The 15,902-nt window shown below is 36.3% G+C and overlaps 1 protein-coding gene across 2 annotated transcripts in view; it reads right to left on the reverse strand.

Moving 5' to 3' along the window:
- Positions 1–15,902, reverse strand: part of DNAJC1 (DnaJ heat shock protein family (Hsp40) member C1) — a 246,822-nt gene that overhangs the window by 196,885 nt on the left and 34,035 nt on the right. The window contains exon 1 of one of the 2 annotated variants that reach the window (XM_063607289.1): positions 2,026–2,078. The exons of the other annotated variant lie outside the window; for it this stretch is intronic. The gene's annotated coding sequence lies outside the window, so the exon portion shown is untranslated. Of the gene's footprint in view, positions 1–2,025; positions 2,079–15,902 lie in introns of those variants that run through there. 2 annotated transcript variants of the gene reach the window in all.

A 15,902-nucleotide genomic window follows, 5' to 3' on the forward strand; every position in this document is an offset into this window, starting at 1 on the left:
AAAAATATTTTGAATTAAACCTTTAGTTAAATTATGTGTTTTAATGTAAGTACAGTTCATGAATTACTCCACTGAGAGGAATAGCAATGAGAGACACAAATACTTACTCGGGATTAATGAATTTTACAGTACACTATAATACTTTATAAAAAGAGGAAATAAAATTATGATGTGACTAAATTAAGTATTTTCTCTTGCCTCTAAAAATAACCTAGATTTCATAAATCAGACACTCTCATTGTACTCTCAGGATGTAGTCATAATGATACTTCCCAAAAATGTCTTCACTAGCCTAGAAGTGAAGAAAGATCAGAATAAGGATCTAACACTATGTTGCAGGAGCTGAAACTTTCAAAGAGGCAAAAACTACAACTACAGAATCCAGGAGAAAAGGCCAATGAAATAATATCTCAGTCGAAGGGCTACTGCTCTACAAAGAGGCAGCATCGCCCCAAACATAATTTTTCAAATATTAAAAAAACAGTTTGTATAGGAAATAGTAGGCTGAAATATAGAGTTAACTTAGTAACTCTCAACAACCATGTTTAGAAACTCCCCCAAATTACTAAGATATCTTTATTAATTGGCCATCCTTTTGATGTTATATAATTGGTTAGATTTTAGTTTTTACTGAGAAACAATAAAACAATAGCAGCCAACATTCCTACTATGTACCAGGTACAAATCTAAGCTTATCACATAATAAATGTATTAAACAGCCTCTCAACAACCCTGTAAGATAGGTACTACTATTATTATAATATAATGAGGAAACTGGGCACAAAGAGGTTAAATAACCACCCACAGTCACACAGTTAGTAGTGTGGCTATGATACAAAACCCGAGCAGTGTGCCAGGGTAGTCCTCACTCTTAACCATTTTCCTTTAAGTCAGGTTTTCTCAACCTTGGCACTATTGACATTTCTGAACCAGGTAATTCCTTGCTGTAGGAGGCTGTTCTGTGCATTGTAGGATGTTTGGCAGCACCCCACCAGATGCCAGTAGCATTACCCACTCCCGGCCCCCCAGTTCTAATAACCAAAAATGTCTCCAGACATTGTCAAATGTCCCTGGGCAGGGGGGAACAGCCCCCAGTTCAGAATCACTGATATAAAATAAAAATTTAATCCGTTATAACATTGCAGGAACAAATGATAAACAATTTACCTGAAATTAGTTTTCCCCAATTTTAACTTACTTACTGGAACATAGAAATTCTTAAATCTACAGATGATTTAGAATAGTAACACTCTACATCTTACTATTTAAGGTAAAAATTATATGAGGGGCAAACCTCTTCAGGTAAAATTTATGTAAGCAAACTTGGAAATAATGGAGATACAGGGTATACAGAAATTTCATCAAAATTTTTTAAAGTATTACCTCTGACAAATGGGACTGAGGGCCAAAGGATGAAAATATCACCTTTTACTTTACATATTTCTGTATTATATTAAATTTTTTCCTTTTGATTCATTTTTCTAATAACAAAAATTATATATATTTATAAACATGATGTTTTGAAACAGGCATACATTGTAGAATGGCTAAATAGAGCTAATTAACATTTTCATTACCTCATATACTTTTCTTGTAATGAGAACACTTAAAATCTATCGTATTTTATTAAAATTTTATCAAACAATATTTTGTTTTTTACTAAGTTTTTTAAAAACCAAATTTTAGGAAAAGCATTTTCTTTTTGACATTAGCATCTCCATATGCTTACGCTTATAAAGTAAGCTATTTTCACATATTGTGTTATGTTCTCTCCCACATGCTAACATAGAAAATAACAAATTCATGTGTCTTTGTCCATCTGTTTTGCATTGTTGTAACAGAATATGTAGATGTAATACCTTGATTCTTAAAAACTACTTTAAAAAATTTAAAGAAAAAACTTATTTTACCTTCGAATTCTTTTCATGTCAGTATATACAGGCCAATCTCATTATCTTTGTATTGTGATGCTCTAACAATACCTGAGACTGCGTAATTTATAAAAAACAGAGATTTATTTCTTACAGCTCTGGAGGTTGAGAAGTCCAAAGTCAAAGGGCCCACTTCTGGCAAGAGCCTTTCGCTGCATCATCCCATGGCAGAACACAGAGGGCAAGAGAGCACAAGGGACAAAGAAGGGAAGAGGGCTGAACTTATCCTTTTACCAGGAACCCACCCCAATAACTAACCATCTCCCACCATAACTGCACTAACGCTTTCATGAGGGTAGAGCCTTCATGACCTAATCACCTTTTAAAAGTCTCACCTCAACACTGTTGCATTAGGGATTAAGTTTCCAACACATAAACTTTAGGAAATACATTTACATCATACTATCATGACAAAAATAACTGTGTCTAATTAGAAAAAAATTATTAATTAACCATAGGTTTGAAAGTTAATAGATTAAATAAGAGGACACTAGAGGTATTATTTTCAAGAGTGCTGCTTATATATACACATATAAATTTATGTACATACACATAAATACACATACATATATAAATACATATTTATGTATATATATAAACATATGTATATAAATTATATAAATATAATTTTTATTTATATATAAAACACCTCTCCCATTACCACAATGGGCCAAGCCACTATAATTTTTTGCCTGGATCATTACAAAATCTAACATATCTCCCAGCTTCAGACTCTGCCTGGCACCTTGCCTCAACAGTCTATTTTCAGCACAGCAGCCAGAATAAAACAAAAAACAGATGCAGTTAAAAGCCTCCAACAGTTTATACATAACACACACACACACACACACACACACACACACAAGTAGGGGTAAATTTTTCTTTTCAGACAATTCTTATTTCTAGAATTTTTTTTTTTTTTTTTGAGACGGAGTTTTGCTCTGTCGCCCAGGCTACAGTGCAGCGATCTCGGCTCGCTGCAACCTCCGCCTCCCGGGTTCAAGCGATTCTCCTGCCTCAGCCCCCCAAGGAACTGGGATTACAGGTACCCGCCACCGCACCTGACTAATTTTTGTATTTTTAGTAGAGACAGGGTTTCACCATCTTGGCCAGGCTGGTCTTGAACTCCTGACCTCGTGATCCACCCGCCTCAGCCTCCCAAAGTGCTGGGATTACAGGTGTGAGCCACTGCGCCCGAACAGAATTCTTTGTAATAACTTTAACCATATGTATTTTGCCAATCCCTGATTATAGCACTGTTTCTTACTTCTGATTATTCAGAAACCCTTTAAAGAAAGCATGGAAGAATAAAGCCTCCTCTATTCAGTTAACTTTATCATTAATACTTTCATTGTCATCTTAATTCTTTTCCTCTATTATCCTATTTGTTTTTACTGCTGTAAATAAATTGTACATATTATATTGTACCTTCCTTTTGCCAGTATATATAAAAGTTTCCATTTTACTTCATAAATTTAATAAAGTAATGTTTATGTTTATGGTCAAGTAATGTTATAGCTCCACTGAGTTAATTTAGTATAATCTACTTACCCATTCATATTTGATCTTTGCAATAGTTCTGTACTATATCAAATTGGCAACTAAACATTTTTCATGTGTTTATTTTCTTCTCTATCACCACGGCCATTATTTAGGCTTTACTCATCTTTTTTCCTTTTCAGTTATTTAGTCTCTTTATACTTTGCTTTCTATCAGTTACACAAGTAACACATGAATAAATAAATACATACATTCTTCTTCAAAGCCTCATTCTCTCAACAGAAGTAATTATCATCAGTTTGGTACATATACTTCTCAATATTTTTTTTAAAATGCACTTACTTTCATATATGTGTACATGTAGAAATGTTCCACTTTCTTTAAGTGATGGTACATTAAGTGACGGCAAACTTAATGTACTATTATTAAGCAAAATACCTTTCTTATATTAAAACAGGCTCATAACACCTGCTTCTGTCCATTCACATATTTCTCTACTGGGCTTTACTGTAATATTCAGTTTCATATAAGATATGCTACCTAACACTGGTTTTACCAAGGATTTGGCTTTTTATTAGAAGCATATAATTGAGAATACCATTGTATTAAATATATACTATTTTAAAACAGAAATATGTAAGTAGAAACCTGAAACTAAAACTATAATGGAGTTAAAAAGTTCAACCAAAATTTCTCCATATAATACTAATAAAATTTTAATCCAAATGATTGAGAAATGAAGGTTTTTTTCTTTCTTTCTGGTATTTATGTATTTTTAACAGCTTTATTTAAGTATAATTTAAGTATTTAAGTATAATTTACAAACCATAAGAGTCACCTGTTTTAAGTGTTTAGTGATTTTTTTAGTACATTTATATAGTTCTGCAACATCACGATAATCTAGTTTTAGAATATTTCCATCAACCCAAAAAGATTCCTTGTACCTGTCTCCACAGATCTGTCTTTTTTTTTTTTTTGAGACGGAGTCTCGCTCTGTTGCCCAGGCTGGAGTGCAGTGGCGCGATCTCGGTCACTGCAACCTCCGCCTCCTGGGCTCAAGCGATTCTCCTTCCTCAGCCTTCTCAGTAGCTAGGACTACAGTGCGTGCCACCACGCCCAGTTAATTTTTCGTATTTTTAGTAGAGACGGGGTTTCACCGTGTTGGCCAGGACAGTCTCGATCTCCTCACCTCGTGATCCACCTGCCTCGGCCTCCCAAAGTGCTGGGATTACAGGCGTGAGCCACCGCGCCTGGCCCAGATTTGCCTTCTCTAGGCATTTCATATAAATGGAAGGGATGAGGTTTTTCTGATATATTTAAACGTCAGATTTGGCAGAAAAAAAAATCACTATTTTTTTGCAGAAAAATTTTGCTGTTGAACTTCTTTCTAAAAGTTATTAACATGCTTTGTTCATTTGGTAAGAACATTATGAATATAATAGAGCTCCTTCTCCTTCTTTACTTCCTACCCTTCCTTCTCTTCCTTTTACCAGCTTATGCTCTTTTAATATTTAACAATCTTTACTCTCAACAGCCCGGTTTCTCAGTACAGAATGCATGGAAGGTATGAGGAATTGGCCTTTCTAGTTCAACTCCACTAAATATCCTGATAGTTTAACAGGAAAACAAAACACCAAGAAATCCAACATACTGAACTTTTTTCTTTTTTTCTGAGATGGAGTCTCGCTCGGTTACCTAGGTTAGGATGCAGTGGTGAGACCTTGGCTTGCTGCAACCTCTGCCTTCCGGGTTCAAGCAATTCTCTTGCCTTAGCCTCCTGAGTAGAGCTGGGATTACAGGTGTCTGCCACCAGGCCCGGCTAATTTTTTTTGTATTTTTAATAGAGACGGGGTTTCACCATGTTGGCCAGGCTGGTTTTGAACTCCTGACCTCAAGTGATCTGCCTGCCTCAGCCTCCCAAAGTGCTAGGAGTACAGGTATGAGCTACTGCGCCCAGCCACACTGAACATATTATATCCTCGAGATGTTTTAGTTTCTCCTGAATGTGGAATACATTTTTAAAACATTGATGAGAAATCCGGCCAAGCACTGTGGCTCATGCCTGTGATCCCAGCACTTTGGGACGCCATGCAGATCACCTGAGGTCAGGAGTTTGAGACCAGCCTGGCCAAAATGGTGAAACTCCGTCTCTACTAAAAATACAAAAATGAGCTGAGCTTGGTGGCAGGTGCCTGTAGTCCCAGCTACCCGGGAGGCCGAGGCAGGAGAATCACTTGGACCTGGGAGGCAGAGGTTGCAGTGAGCCGGGATCGTGCCACTACACTTCAGCCTAGGCGACAGAGGGAGACTCCATCTCAAAAAAAACAAAAAAAAAAAAAAGAAGAGAGAAATCCATTTTATACAGATCTCCTAAAATCTGTAATGTTATCTCCAAATGTAACTCCATCTCCCAAAAATTTTGGTGTCACTTTTGACTCCTCTTTCTCTCACAGTCCACATTCAATTCATTAATAAGTCTTGTTGGGTCTACTATCAAAAGCATACTCAGAATCTGAATACTAACACCCTTACCATTACCACAATGGGCCAAGCCACTATGATTTTTTGCCTGGATTATTACAAAATCTAACGTATCTCCCAACTTCAGCCCCTGCCTGGCACCTTCTCTCAACAGTCTATTTTCAGCACAGCATAGAGATTAAAACAAAAAACAGATGCAGTTAAAAGCCTCCAATGGTTTTCCATTTTACTCAGATCAAAAGCCAAACTCCTTAGTGGTTATCTTAGGAATTACAATTAACATCTTAAACTTGTAACAACCTAGTTTAATTTAATCTAGATAACCACTAAGAAAATAACAGGAAAGAACAGAATCAAAATAGTACACCATTTAAAAAATCAACTAAATACAAAAACAGGCAGTAATTGAAGAATTCGGGAATAAAAACATGTAAGATATAGAAAACAAACAGCATTAAAGGAAACAATCAAGAAAGTGACAACTAAGGCCGGGTGCCTATTATCACAGCACTTTAGGAGACTGAGATAGGAGCATTACTTGAGCCCAGGAGTTAAAGACCAGCCTGGCCCACATAGTGAGACCTTGTCCCGACAAAAAAATTACAGATATTAGCCAAGCATGGTACTTGGAGGCTGAAGTGGGAGGATCACTTGAGCCCTGGAGGTTGAGGCTGCAGTAAGCCAAAGTTGCACTGCTGCACTCCAGCCCAGAGGACAGAGGGAAGACCCTGCCTTCAAACAAACAGTGAAAACTACAGAAGGAGAAAAATATTTGCAAATCATATGTCTGGTAAGGAGTTAATATCCAGAATACATAAAGAACTACAACTCAACAACAAAAAGACAAACAATCCAATTAAAAAATAGGCAAAGGCACCGTGGCACATGTATACATATGTAAGAAACCTGCACGTTCTGCACATGCATTCCAGAACTTAAAGTAAAATTTCAAAAAAATGGGCAAAGGATTTTAATAGATATTTCTCCACAGAAGATAATACAATAGCCATGAAGTATATGAAAATATGCCATCATTAGCCATTAAGGAAATGCAAATCAAAGCCACAATACATACCACTTCACAACTACAATCATTATAATTTTTAAAAAGGAAAATAATGTGTTTTTGAGGATGTGGAGAAATTTGAGCCCTTATACATTGGTAGTGGGCTCCAACAGTGCAACTGCTTGTGAAAAACAGTAAGATAGTTCCTCAAAAAGTTAAACACTGAATTACCATATGATCTGGCAATTCCATTTCTAGGTATATACCCAAAAGAACTGAAGGCATAAACTGAAACAGATACTCGTGCATCATTGTTCACAGCAGCATTATTCACAATAGCCAAAGGTGAAAGCAACCCAAATGTTCATCAACAGATAAATGGATAAACAAAATGCAGTATATACATACAATGGCTATGATTTATCTATAAAAAGGATTGAGGTACTGACACACACTACAGCAAAGATGAACCTTGAAAACATTATACTAAGTGAAATAAGCCAGATACAAAAGGACAAATATTGTATGATTCCACTTATAAGAAATATCTAGAATAGGCAAATCCATAGAGACAGAAAGTGGATTGGAGGTTACCAGGGGTTGGTGTGGGGGAAGGGGAAAAGAGTGGTTATTGCTTAAAGGGTACAGTTTCTGTTTGGAGTGATGAGAAAATTTTGGAAATTTTGGATAGTGGTAATAGTTGCACAACATTACAATTGTACTTAATAGCACTGAATTGTATACTTAAAATGGGTAAAATGGTAAATTTTTGTTATACACATTTTACTTTTGTTTTTTAAAGCCAAAGTTCTTACAATCACATCACATCCTCCAAAGTCTTTTAAATGGCATCTGAAGTCACTGGGACCTGACGCCTCATTATCTCTCTGAACTCATATCCCATCACTTTTCCTCTAACTTTCTCCACACTCAGGCCTCCCTCATGTTCCCTGAACACTTTGGGCATATCATCATGGCCTCTGCATTTGCTGATCCTTCTGCCTGAAATGGTCCTCCCCCTTATCTTCATTACTCACATCCTCCCTCCTTCAGGTCTTTGCTCAAATATTGCCCTCTCAGTGAGGAGTCCTTTGTCTACCCTTATCTAAAACTGCAGTCTCTTGCACCACGCTTCCTATCCCTCTTCTCTGCTGTATTTTTCTCCATAGAATTGTAACTAGTACATAATACATATTTTTTATTTACACTTATTCTCTTCCACTAGAATGTAAACACAATAAGGGCAGACATTTTGTCTGTTTTGTTTAATGCTGTGCCCCTAAAACAGTACCAGGCACATAGTAAGCAACCAATAAATAATTGTGAATTAATGTATAGTAATTTATTCAAAATTCCAACATAAGACTTTTGACCAATTATTAAGACTTGCCACTTCTTAAAGCTTCTTCAAAATTGGAGATGGCTCTATTTTTACTCTAAACTCTAAATTCTATTCTATCCATCTAGGATGCAATTAAAACTTGCTACTTTATTGCTTTTTTTTTGAGACAGTTATCTCACTCTGTCACCCAGGCTGGAGTGCAGTGGCACCAACACATGGTTCACTGCAGCCCTGACCTCCTGGGCTCTGACCTCCTGGGCTCAAATGATCCTTCCAACTCAGCCTCCTGAGTAGGCGGGACCACAGGCGCATGCCACCATGCTCAGCTAATTTTTTTTCTTTTTTTTTTTTTTTTTTTTTTTGCAGAGACAGGTTATTGCCGTGTTGCCCAGGCGGGTCTTGAACTCCACCATGCCTGGCCTGACTTTTTTCGTGTGTTATGTTGCATTTAGCATTGAAAATCATTCCTACTGTCCCTGCACATTATTTAAAATTTCCCTATTCATTTTAACAGATGAGAAAAAGTAAAATATTGAAAAAGATCATATAACAATTAAACGGGAAAACCAGGTTTCTAATTTCTAATGTAATTTTCTCTCTAGGAACTTATCCTCTGTTTTCTTGTTTTAAAATAATATGGTTTAAACTGATATAAGAATTAGAATAAGCAGTTCCCTCATTTAATTCAGTATTTCATGAAGAACAATCAGTTGGTTGAAAGACATTCAGTTTTGTTCAAGTGACCAAAGAACATCCTACTTGCTCCTAAGAACCTGTTTCTTTGTGGTTCTTCCTGATAACCATAAAGAAAGAGAATAATATCATATAGCAGGTAAAAGTCAATTTAATCAAATACATTTTATAAAAACAAGTACACAGAAATATGGATATGTCTCACTAACTACAGCTATTTATAATTAGTACAGCTATTTAGAATTAGCTCCACGCTCAGTACATAATTTGAATCCCAAACTTACCAAGGTTTTCACCAAAAGTAAAAGCTGCTAAGCGTTAACACTGTAACACCTACTTGAGATAACTGAAGAACAGTTTTACATGCAAGGTGTGTAAGGAAAACAGAATATACTTTTGGTAAAAGATTATAAAAAGGCATGAAAATGTGGATTTTTTCTTGCCTAGATTAAAGGGTTAAAAGATTGTTTTAAGTTAGATAGAATAAAGCTGAAGGTTTGAACAAGTTGTGGAAGGTTTACAAAGAAAACTATTATGTAAAAATCTGCTTTACATAATTGTGAACACTTATGCATAAAAGGAAGTGCTACTGAGTAGTGCAGTCTATGCCTTACTTCTAAGTACTCACTGGGTCCAACCATATTAATTTATTTCCATATCTTGACTTCTGATCTTTTTGTGTCTTTGTATTTTAAGTATGTCTCTTATAAACAGCGTACATTAATTTTGTCATTTATTTTTTCATTGGCTCAATTTTTGTCTTTAGATAATTTTATTCATTTCCATTTAATGTGTTTATTGATACACATGAATTTTTTCTACCTATTTATTTTATCAGGGTCTTTTTGCTTTTTTGTTTCTATTTCTTTCCTTTCCTTTCTTGACTTTATTTATTTATTGCCTTTATTTATTTTAGAATGAGTGTTTTCTGTTTATTTGTTTTCCTAAACTCTTAGGGACCACAGGCCTTAGGGCATTCTTTCCCCACCCCTACTCCCCACACATTTTTGGAAGTCATACGCTCTATTTAGTGGCTACTCTAGTTAATTTGAAATGCATATTAAATTTAACAAAGTTGTCTAAAGTTAATTAATGGTAAATTTTTGAAAAGAAAATTTTTGAAAAGACATGGTATATTTCTGAAAAATATAAAAACCTTAGAATATTTGAACTCTGATGACTCTCATCAAACATATACCATTGCTACCCCAAATTTTATTTTATTATTTTATTTTTTTTAGACAGGGTCTCACTCTGACACTCAGGATGGAGTGCAGTGGCACGATCTCGGCCCACTGCAACCTCCACCTCCCGGGCTGAAGCAATCCTCCCACCTTAGCCTACCCAGTAGCTGGGGCTACAGGCACACGCCACCATGCCTGGCTAATTTTTTTGTATTTTTGGAAGGGGTTTTGCCATGTTGTCCAGGCTGGTCTTGAACTCCTGGGTACAAGCCATCTGCCAGCCTTGGTCTCCCACAGTGCTGGGATTACAGGCATGAGCCACCATGCCCAGATTCAAAATTTTAATTTTATCCTATTTACCATCTTTACAAATTAAGTATTTCTCTCATACAATGTTTGCTTAGGATTTATCTATATATTATTATGTTTATTCACTATTCAACGTTACATCTCAAACTTTGCATCTGCTAATCATTTTCCTTCTCCCTGAAGTTTAGTCTTTGGTATTTGCTTCAGAAAAAGTCTGTTGGTTTTTTTTTTTTTTTAATTCTGTTTTTGTTGTTTTTCAGGAACTGTCTTCATTGTGTTCTTTTTCTTGAAAGGCAGCTTCACTTGGCATAGAATTCTAGAATTCCAGTATTGAGGTTATTTTCCTCAATGCCCTGAAGACAATACACTCTTTTTCTTCACTGCTGCTATGGAAAAGTCATCAATCTATAATTTCTTTGTAGATAATCTGTCTTTTCTCTTTGACTGTTTTCAAAAATTTCTCCCTCTCTTCTGCATTTTTATTATGTTTCTGTTGATGGTTCATTTAGCTTCTTGAAAATACTGTATTGTATAACAATTCTCAAAAATATCTCAGTCACTATCTTTCAATCTTGCCACTTCTTAGTTCTTACTATTAATATTATACAACTTCCATAACTCCAATTAGATATATCTTTTATCTCTCACATTTTCTATATCTCAGTCCCTCATGTCTGCATCTCTTTGTTATCTCGAGATAATTCAAGATAATTTTTTCTGTTTTCTCTTTCAGTTCACTAACTCTCTTTTCAGCTGAGTCTAATCTGCTGTCTAGTCTATTTTGTATTTTATAAAACTTCTTACTTTGAAATAATTTTAGACTTACAGAAAAATTGTGAAAATAGTACAGTTTCCATATATCCTTACCTCAGCTTTCCTGAAACTTAACCATACTACAAGTACTAAAACCAGGAAACTCACATTGATGCAATACTACTGTCAGAGGCATTCTAACCAGAGTGACTCCATTTTAAGTGAGGGCTAGGAAAACGAAGCTGGGACTTGCTGGGCTGCATTCCCAGAAAATTAGGCATTCCTAGCCTCTAGATGTTTACATTTAAGGGAACAAATTAATAATGTTTACTAAACAAACTCAGACTTGGGAGTGTCCAGATATCCTGATATCTGGAGAACAAAGTCATTCCTAATTTTGCTTTAAAGATAATAATATCAATTTTGCAAAATATAGTAATTAAGACAATTAACCCTTTAACACAAACCCCTGTAGCAGAACACACCTCCCCATATATACGAGTATATACCTAGGGTGGACGCGTTCCTCCTATTTTTGGCAATGTCCTACTCTGTTTATGTAGTAGCTGTACTTTCACCACTTTACTTTGTTAATAAACTTGCTTTAACTTTGCACTGCAGACTTGCCCTGAATTCTTTCTTGCACAAGATCCAAGAACCCTCTCTTGGGGTCTGGATCAGGTACCCCTTTCCTGTAACACTATTATCTAGAGACTTTGTCTAAGATCACTGCATTTGGTTTTCAGATCTCTGTGGATACTTCCAATTTGTGACAGTTCTTCAGTCTTTCTTGTGTTTCTTGATCTTGACACTTCTAAAGAGTACCAGCGAGTTATTTGTGAAATGTCCCATAGTTTGGGTTTGCCTGACATTTTCTCATGACTAAATTTAGGTTACGCTTTTTTGGGGTCAAGACAACCATGTAAGTTATATTGTACCCATCTCTGTGCATCCTATTGGGGGTAAATATGCTGATATATGTTCTTACTGGTAATATTAACACTGTTCACTTGGTTAAAGTGGTATTTGCCAAGTTTCTTCCCTATGAAGTTACCATTTTTCCCTATATAATTAATACTTATTCTGTGGGAATACTTACTAAGTATTCTGGGCATACTTTTACCAACTAATTTGAGCATCCATTGATAATTCTTGTCTGTAACAGTAAATGCTGGGGTGTTTATCTAGTGGTGATTTTTTTTTTTAACATCATCAGTCTTAACCTTTGTTAATTGGGATTCTACTGTTAAAAAAAAAGCTGTGCCTTCTCCCCTACTTGTTTGGTTATTTATTTATGTAGGTATAAATTCATGGATATTTATTTTATCCTACAGGTTAAAATCCCTTACTATCATCATTCTGTTATCTAAGTTGTCCCAGATTTGGCCACTGAGAGATCCTCCAAGCTAACTACTGAGTTCTTTTGCCCACCTCTTTCTTCTTCTTCTTCTTCTTTTTTTTTTTTTTTTGAGGTGGAGTTTTACACTTGTTGCCCAGGCTGGAGTGCAATGGCGCGATCTTGGCTCACTGCAACTTCCGCCTCCTGGATTCAAAGAATTCTCCTGTCTCAGCCTCCCGAGTAGCTGGGATTACAGGCACGTGCCACCACACCCAGCTCATATTTTGTATTTTGAGTAGATACAGCATTTCACCACGTTGCCCAGGCTGGTCTCGAACTCCTGACCTTAGGTGATCCACCTGCCTCGGCCTCCCAAAGTGCTGGGATTATAGGTGTGAGCCACTGCACCCGGCCTTGCCCACCTTTTTCTTCTTCTTTTTTTTTTTTTTTTTTTTACAGTATCTCTCAAAATTTTTTACAGTCTTACTGAAATATAATTTACATACAATTCACCTATTTTAAGTGTACAATTTTTAACAAATATATTTAGCTGTGCAACGTTCATCACAATCCAGTTTTAGAATACTTTCATCACTCCAAAAGTTCTATAATGTCTATCTGCAGTCAATCCCTGTTCCAATACCCAACTGCAGGCAAACATTGATTTACTTTCTGTGTCTTTAGTTTTACCTTTTCTAGAAATTTCATACAATATGCAGTCTTATGTGTCTGGCTGTTTCATTTAGCACAATGTTTTTGAGGTTCATCCATACCATCACATGTATCAGTTCTTCCCTTTTTTTAAATTGCCAAGCAATATTCTTTTAAGCACTTCCTTACTTTCTTGCACCACAGTGTTCTAGGATCATCCTCTGTTTTTCCTGTCCCAGACCTGGAACCAACCAACCATTTCTCTAGGCATCCCTATTTACCCATTGAGTTTTTATTTCAATTCCCTTTTTCATATTTAGAAGTACTATTTGGTTCCTTTTAAATCTGTTTGGCTGTTCTTTAAAAGGTATCAGTTAGGATATAGGCTAAGACCCTGTAACAAAGAGATCCTAAAGTACGTGGCTTAAATATGATAGAAAATGATTTCCTTCTCAAGTAATAATAGTCTAGAAATAAGCTGTGTAGAGCTGGTGAGGCAGGTCAACACATACTTCAATCTCTGGGTCCAAATTCTGCGGACTCAAGTTTTCATCAATTATCAGTACACAAGAAGAGGACACAGGTAGGGGGCAGTACTCATGTATTGCTTTTTAAGGCAAAACACAAAGGTGTCACACATGACTTCTATTCACAATCCACTGCCAAAACCTCAGAGGCCATACCAACGTTCAAGGAAAGTTAGTACATGCTGTTTCCAGCTTGACAGCCATATATCTATACAACTTAACTTATTAACTTCTAAAATAATAGATCAGTCACTTAGTCTCAAGTTTCTAAAATGAGCCTTCATACAATCCTACCCTTTATTGACAGATATTTGAATAGTTTTATATCAATAAAGTTCAATTAAAACATTTTCCAGGATTTTCACTCAGCCATTTGCAATGGATTATTTACATTTATCAGTATCTTTTCCTCTCTACAAGTTACCACTTTCTCAAAGTAAAAGGATTAAACAAGTAAAAGAATACATAAGGAGTTCAACAATAAAAGTACACTGCTATAAAGCCTAAGATAAACTATTAGCTAACATTTGTTAAGCAGTGTATTTTACATATATAATTTCATTGAAACCTCACAATCACCTTATAAGATAAGGGCTTCTTATCTCATAGGTGAGAAAACTAAGGATTAGAGACCTTATGTTACCCAAGATCGTAAAATTGGTATTACGGCAACCCAACTTTGAGTTCCTAGCCACTATGCTTTAAAAGTGAGTATTTTCTCCATACTTTAAATTCTCTAAATTCATGACATATCCTTTTTTTTTTCTTTTTTGAGACGGAGTCTCACTCTGTCACCCAGGCTGGAGTGCAGTGGCACGACGATCTCGGCTCACTGCAAGCTCTGCCTCCCAGGTTCACACCATTCTCCTGCCTCAGCCTCCCAAGTAGCTGAGACTACAAGCATCCGCCACGACACCCGGCTAATTTTTTGTATTTTTAGTAGAGACGGGGTTTCACCGTGTTAGCCAGGATGGTCTCAATCTCCTGACCTCGTGATCCGCCCACCTAGGCCCTGCAAAGTGCTGGGATTACAGGGGTGAGCCACCACACCCAGCCAACATATCTTGAAATTGATGGCATATTACAAACGCTGCTGCAGCAATAATAAGTGGCAATAACAAGGCAGCTGTCATTCCCTGTGTGTGCACAAAACCTGTAGAATTTGAGTTGGAAGAAAATCCTAGGAGGCTGGGCACAGTGGCTCATGCCTGTAATCCCAGCACTTTGGGCCAGGCTGAGGTGGACGGATCACTTGAGGTCAGGAATTCGAGACCAGCCTGGCCAACATGGTGAAACCCCGTATCTACTAAAAATTTAAAAATTAGCTGGGTGTTGCAGCACATGCCTGTAATCCCAGCTACTCAGGAGGCTGAGGCAGGATAATTGCTTGAACCCGGGAGGCGGAGGTTGCAGTGAACCAAGATTGCACCACTGTGCGCCAACCTGGGCAATACAGCGAGACTCCATTTCAAAAAAAAAAAAAAAAAAAAGGAGGAAAATCCTAGGGACAAAGAGTTGGAATAATCCTTTAACTCCTAAAATCCAAACGACTGTGAAGAGAGGATGAGGGTGGGGGATATCAGACATATTTAGCAACATTTCCAAAATAGGTATAAAAAATAAGTTAACTCATCATAATTGCAAAGTGGCTTACGAATTCAGCACCAGTGGTTCTTGATTCTCTTCAGAAATACTGCATAGAGAAAGACTGCATGTAGAAAAACTGAACACCAATGACTGAGTCAAAAAGTGATTCAAATGAGTCGGACTCTGAGTGTAAAGAATGTTAGCAATTCCTTAGCCAGTTGATTTCACAATGTATTTTCATTTTCAGGTATGTACAAGCGTTATAAATAATATAATCTATGTCTTAGTAATTCCGATAGGGTTATTTTAACAAATATAAAAATTCTAAATTTTAAAAAGCATTGGCAGTATGTTTTCTTTTTAAGTAGTACATAAAATAATGGCTCAGCCAACTATGAATAGCAGGAACAGTGATTACTCTATGATTCACTATACAGCACCTTATGATTGGTATTATATCTCAAGAATATAACATCAATGAAATCATATTCCCACCCCCAACCCCATCTTCTGACCATGAGTTTATGCATTATGTAGGATGGAAATGTGGTGATTAACCCATTTTGTCACTTGGCACTTTCCCAATTTTTTCAGATTCA

Source organism: Pan paniscus, chromosome 8 (genome assembly GCF_029289425.2).
Source record: "Pan paniscus chromosome 8, NHGRI_mPanPan1-v2.0_pri, whole genome shotgun sequence".
In the NCBI taxonomy this organism is placed as follows: Eukaryota; Metazoa; Chordata; class Mammalia; order Primates; family Hominidae; genus Pan; species Pan paniscus.